This window comes from Arachis duranensis, chromosome 5 (assembly GCF_000817695.3).
Source record: "Arachis duranensis cultivar V14167 chromosome 5, aradu.V14167.gnm2.J7QH, whole genome shotgun sequence".
NCBI lineage: Eukaryota > Viridiplantae > Streptophyta > Magnoliopsida > Fabales > Fabaceae > Arachis > Arachis duranensis.
In genome coordinates, this window is record NC_029776.3 from 15737318 (window position 1) to 15744487 (window position 7170).

Sequence of the window (7170 nt, forward strand, 5' to 3'; positions counted from 1 at the left end):
TAAGATAAAAAATATATAAGATAAATAACATATATATAATTTTTGTATTTTTAATGATAAATTATGGACAAATTAAAAAAAAATCTTATGGATCAAGATGCAATTTTTTATATTTTTATTTTTTTAAAATTTGTCAGACTTATTAATATTTAAGTTATCTATACACCACTTCTCAAAATATTATGATTTCACAAGTTATAATATATGATATTAGTTATTGTTATATATATAAAAAATATGACTTATTTACGTATTGTTTGAATTAGAAGAATTTGTAGGAAAATAAAATGTTGGAGAAGAAAATGGATGAAAAAAATCAATTTTTCATTGTTTGGATCAACAAAGAAATCGAATGGAAAATAAAAAAGATTTATGTGAAACTCATGTAAATTTTTTTTCTTCAAAGTTGCAAAAAATTAACGGAAAAGTGTAAACATGGGTAAAAGTATACACTTACCCTTTAAATTATAATTTATATATAATATATAAAAATATTAATGTAATTTTACTCCATTATAATTTTCTCTCTTAATTTTTCTTCCATCCAAGTAAAAGAAAAATTTTCTTCTATTTTTTTTCATTCATTTTTTCTTCATCTAAACAACACAAAAAATATATTTTTCTTTTCATTTTTCTTTCCTCTCATTTCTTTCTTTTCATTTTTTTCCTCTTATTTTTCATCTTATATCCAAACAATAGCTTAGTATTTATCCATTTATCTCCTATTAATATTTTTATAACAATAATATATGCATGTGACTTTATAAAAAGGGATATATCTTAGATTTTGATTATCTGAGAATTTATTGAGGGGCTAAAATAGCTCCACGTCACGACGGAAACAAAAAACAACGGAAACATGTATTTGCAGGAATTACTCGTGATTTAGGGTTAGATGGGACTGTGAAATCCTCACGACCTGCTACGCGAAAATAGATGGGGACTATGAGGTGGCAAATGGGATGAAATCTGTCGGGCCGGCCCGTGTAATCTGCCAAAAGGGTGGGATGGACTGAAAATTTGAGACCGCCAAATTTAAAAATGGATTTTGGCGGGGTTTCGGTGGGGCAGGCTTCCTTGCTGGGCCAAGCATTTTTTTGTTAGAGCCATTTTTTATGTTTTGGATCATATTTATTTTGTTTTGGACAATGTTAGTTTTATTATTTTGTTTTAAAAAATTTGATTTATAATTATATTTATTATATATTTATAATTATAAAGACTTTAATGTTTGTAAATTTAGAAATTATAATTTTTTAATATCTTTAAAAATTATAAATTTATTGAAATAGTTGTGAAATTATATATATTGTTTAATATTTAATAGTTTATAAAAAAAAGAAAAAAAATTTAGCGGGTTTGGTCTGTCAATCCGCCAGTCTACTGTTAGCGCGGGATGGGGGAGGAATTCAATACCGTCTCGCTAGGCAGATGGCACGCTTTTGGCGGGGCAGGGCGGACTTTCCCGTTTGCCACTCCTAATAGGAATACGGACATAAGTACATGCCCCATGAAACCTATTAAATATACGCAAATATAAAATTACTAATCTATCCTAATTTAAATATGTAAATAGTATAAATTGATACTTTTTAGTATAAAAGTAATAATAAAAGTTATTAATTAAGTTAATTATATAATTAAAAAATTATGAATAATTTTTTAAATAATTAAAAAATGAGATCATTTTCACATATTACAAAGTTAATGAAAAAAATTGGATAATAAATCAGTTCAATAAATTATACATTAGTCCTGTAAAAAAATAATTAATACGTTAGATATTATTATTTATGTACTAATATAATATATATTATCAATTATTAAGTTTATAATTAATTTTTAACCTAAATTTTGGTAACTAAAATTTAAATGATTAAAATTATTAAATGTTGAATATTTTGTATCTAACTAATTTTATTTTTGTTATTGAAATTAAAAAAGAATGAGTTGTTAATCAATTCTAAATTTAAATTTAAATTTGAATAAGAAAATAAAAATATTTTAATTTTAATCTCACTGACTATAATTAATTTTTTGATAAGAAATTACTTTGTATATTATATATATTGTAAGATAGTATGGTCATTTGTTATTTTTTAACGGTAAATATTGTCAAATAAAATGGTATAAGAAATTAGAAGGAAATGTATTTACCAGTTCAAGAAATATTAATTTATTTTTAAATAGAATAAATTATATATTGAATAACAAAAGTTGTTATTAGTTTCTCTTCACACTTATTAATACTTAACGATGGTATTTTGGTACATTATCTTACCAAGAAATATTAATCCATATAATAACTTTTGTAATGACATAAGTTTATAAATTTAAAAATTATTTTATAAAATGTGAAGTTTCAACAACTAATAATGTTGATCATATTGTTTTGACTTTAAAAATGAATACAATACCATCAAATAAAATTGTCCCAGGTAAATTTCAATAATGACAAAAGACTATAAGTATTTTTATTAATGAGAAATTAATCTATTTTAAAGACAAATACGTTTTTTTTCTACGGATTTTTTAACTCGGCAAGTCGAGGACTAATCCATCACATATTGGTGCTCTATTTATTAAGAGTCTGATGTTAATTAATGGATTGTTATACACACAAAGCGAGATTCGAACTCAAAATATTTGTTTAAATGGACAAATAAAATGACTATTCAACCAATCTAAATTAATTGAAACAAATACTAATTATTTTTAATATTTTTAAATTATTAAATATTTATAATAATAATTACTATATAATTTTTATTTAATTTTTTAATAAAATTTTTTTACATAATTTTATGTATCATCCTGTGCAGGCACGGGAACATACACTAGTATAGTTTTATTTCTGTTAATTCAATTATTTTCATTCAAAATTCACGACTCTAATACCATTGCAAGCACAATTAGAAATTTAGAATAGGTCGAAAAATTTTACAAGAAGTTATCTTTATCATTGCAAATAGTATGGCAATTGAATTCGACCTTAATATGATACCTATGGTAGAAGGTGCTGATGAAGAATTTGAACAACAGACAGATTCACCCAGCGAAGTTGTTGTCAATCAACCAATTTTTGAGAATATGAAAAATTACACTAGTTTTGATGAGGTATAGTAATAAACTGTTTTTTTATGTTTATTTATAATTACATTGTACTCTATGTTCATACACATAACATGCATAATTACATACAACTAACATCTAAAAATTAAATTTATGTTTATTAGATATTATATTCATACACGTATATATCATTTTTTAGTTATTGCATAAGTAACTATAAAGTTAACACAAATGTTTTTAAATTTTATCATAATTGGATTTAAAAAATATCAAATTCTTAAATTAATTTATTCAATTGATAAATTTACTCATAACATCCATAATAAATTCATACACATAATATCCATAATTTCATATTAATAACATCCATAATTTGTACTTATAATATTCATAATTTCATACCTATATGATGTCTATAATTAATAAATTTTTACAATTAATATTATCAAATTTTAAATTATATGTCTTATTGTATTCTTCAAATTATCTCATATATGCACTAATAGGTCATGATTTTAATTATTTTAATATTTTTATTTAATATTCATATGTATGCTTATTTTGGGGGATGCCTCCCTGCTCCCCGTCCCCACCCCAGAATTAATCCCTGTCCCTGCCCTGTTCTCCGCCACGGGGGAATAATTGTCTCCATTTTCGTTTTCCGTGTTCCCCACGTTTCCCGCGGGGCCCCATTCCCCATCTCCCTATGTTTAATATTCATATAGAAAATATAATAAAAATATAAAAAATAAAAAACAAACTACAAAATATTATTACAAACACACAAACATATCTTATCTAAAATTATAAGTCCAGAAATACAACATAGCAAATCATAGTCCATAAAATAAAATCTTAAAATACAACTTCCATTCTAAAGAAAGCAATAAATAAAGTCTTTAACATCAAATATTCTTTCATTGTCAGCATACAACTTCCAACAAACATCTCCATATTCTCTATTAAAACAACAGAGACATAAATACGTTAACATACAGTGACAAAAATGGAAGCAAACACGTAGATGCAGAAGTGGAGAAGGGAAGGACGCCACGCCTGAAGAGAAAGAACGACGCGGTGAAGCTGCCAGGGTGACGACGCAAGAGTGGCCGGTGGTGAGTGGAGATCGACGACAGCGTATGGTGCTATGAAGGTTTTGAAGTTTGAACAAAGTGGAGAGTGAGTGAGTAACTGGAGTCTGGAGAGTTGGGACTTGGGTGGGAATAGAGATTTAGAGACAACGCAGTAACAAAGGTGAGAAGGGAAGATAGGGTTAGGATTTTTTAATGGGTGAGATTACTAAAATACCCCATATGTTAGAAATAAAGTAAGGGTATTTAAGTAAGTTTAACAATTAGGAGAATTATCGGGGATGAGGCGGGGATCTCCGCTCGGGTCCCCGCGCATGTCTCGCGGGAATTTCGCTCCCATCCCCATCCCCAAGGGAAAAATTCTCCACCATCGGGGCTCCATTCAGGGCGGTCCCCGCGGATATTTTCGTCTCCTGAGAATTTTTGACACCCCTAATGTTAAGAATTTGATTTGAGAGAAACTGAAATTGATTTTAGAAAGAACATTAATGACTCCAAACATGCAGTAAAATGGTAGGTAATAAGGAGGATAAGTGATAAGGAAGTATATGTTTTTTTTATAAGGTAAATAGGTAGCCTTCATTCATGAATAGGACCCATAATATCTAAATAGGCCAAATTACATATAAAGGAAGGTGCATCTTCTATCCGTACTGTATTTGGATTACTAAGAGTCATTTGAGCCAATTCATGAGCTACCCTATTACCATTCCTTTTTACATGAGAGTACCCTACTAATCTAAACCTATTAGCTAAACTTAAACAATTACTAATAAATTAACCAAAATAATTTTTATGGGCTTTTTTTTTCTTTAAGCCTTTGAATGACTTTAACATTGACACTCTCAATTATTACATCAAAAAAGTAACATTTACATATCTTTTCTAATCCCATAACACATGCAAGTGCTTTAGATTCATGGGATTGAATGGATAAGAAAGCTTTGCATGTGGATGCCATCAAAATGTCTCCATTAGTCTCTAACAACCATACCAATATCCACTACTCCATCATCAATACTAGCGGCATCAACATTAATTTTAACCTTTGTGATGGATGGTCTCTTCTAATTTTTAGTGCTTGTAGCTCCATGAGATGAATCTACGGTTTCATTCAAATTGAACGTATGAGCTTTGATGTAATTTTCATGATTTTTTCTTACTAATTCCGCTGCTTCAATTGGGGATTGATTCTCCTCGTTAAACATGTGCTTGTTTTGAGCTTGCCAAAGAGTAAGGATGCTTATACAAAGAAGACCTTGCGAGTCCGAATCTAAATTTTTCATCAATTTCTCAATCCACTCACAAGCTTGGGCTCCAGGTGGCTCTAATGATCGTATGGCTAGGGGGCTATGGTACCAGAAAATTCAAGCAAACTCGCAATCCTTGATGAGGTGAGTCTCGGTTTCCTCTTTCTTCCAACATCTTGGACACAGGGCTGTGCAATTAACTCCCCTTTTTTGCAGGTTCAATCGAGTTGGCAGTGAATTGTTCATCAGCCTCCATACGCAGTTGATTGTTCTGGGGTGTGCCTTAGCTTTTCAAAGCCTTTTCCATTTGGGTTCTTTCGGGTCTGATGAGATTTCGCTCCTCTATCGAGTGCTCTGCTCTTTCATAATTCTATGATGACTCCTGTATCGGGTCTGATAAGTATAGCTTGGTGTGTATCCTGTTGATGACTCTAGAAAGTTGGTTCTTGGGTAATATTTGACTTTGATTAGTCTTGCTGCCAGGGAGTTTGGTTTTCTCATGAGCCTCTACCCTTGTTTGGCTAGAAGAGCTGAATTGAATGCTTCAAAATTTCTGAATCCTACGCCTCCCTCCATTTTACTGGTGCATAATTTGTCCCATTTGATCCAATGAATTTTTCTCTCTCCTTTTTTACTTTTCCAATAGAATTTTTTGATTATACTATCTATGTGTTGACATAGGTTCTTGGATAATTGAAAACAACTCATTATATATATTGGAATGGATTGTGCCACCGCTTTAATAAGAGTTTATTTTCCGACTCTTGAAAGGTATCCTTCTTTCTAGCCCTTAAGTTTCTTCCAAATTCTCTCTTGAATAAAATAAAAAACCTCCTTTTTGGATCTTTCTACAAACGTAGGAAGGCCCAAATATTTAGAGTGTTGTTCTACTGCCTTTATCCCTAATCACTCTTGAATGAAATTTTGTCTGGTAGTTGGTACTTTTCGGCTGAAGGAGATTTCTGATTTATCAAGATTGATTCTTTGGCCTGAAGCTGTCTGGTACTAGATAAGAACTTTCTTTATTCCTTGAATATCTTGGTCCGAAACTTTTGAAAATAGGATGCTATCGTCTGCTAAGAACAAGTGGTTTATTTGTGGTGCCTGTCTTGTTACTTTTATCCCCCCGTATTATCTTGCTGTTTTGAGCCTTGATTAGTAGTTCTAAGAGAACTTCATCACATAAAACAAATAAGTATGGGGAGAGTGGATCTCCCTGCCTTAGTCCTCTAGAAGGTTTGAAGTTCTTGCTTGGTATACCATTGATTAGGATTGAGAATGACACTGATGAGATACAGTTCCATATGAGATTAACCCATCTTGATGAGAAATCCATAGAAATCATAACTTCCTTTAAGAACGGTCATTCAATCCTGTCGTCAGCCTTTGCCATGTCTAGTTTCAATCCAATGTATCTTTTTTGACCTGTTGTTTTCTTCTTCATGTAGTGAAAAATCTCAAATGCTACCAATCTATTATTTGTGATTAGCCTATCCTGCACGAAAGCACTTTGGAATTCTCCATCAATATCCGGAAGAATTTGTTTGAGTCTCTTCGCAATTGTTTTGGTAACAAGTTTAAAAATTACTACATAAAGAGATAGGTCTAAAATCTTTAGTATGACTAGGATTTCTAATTTTGGGAATCATACAGATATGTGTTGCATTTATGGGGGTGAGATCATTATTATGGTTTAGAATTTTAAGAACTTGATAAAGAACATTGTTATCAACCGTTTTTCATATTTTCTGGTAGAA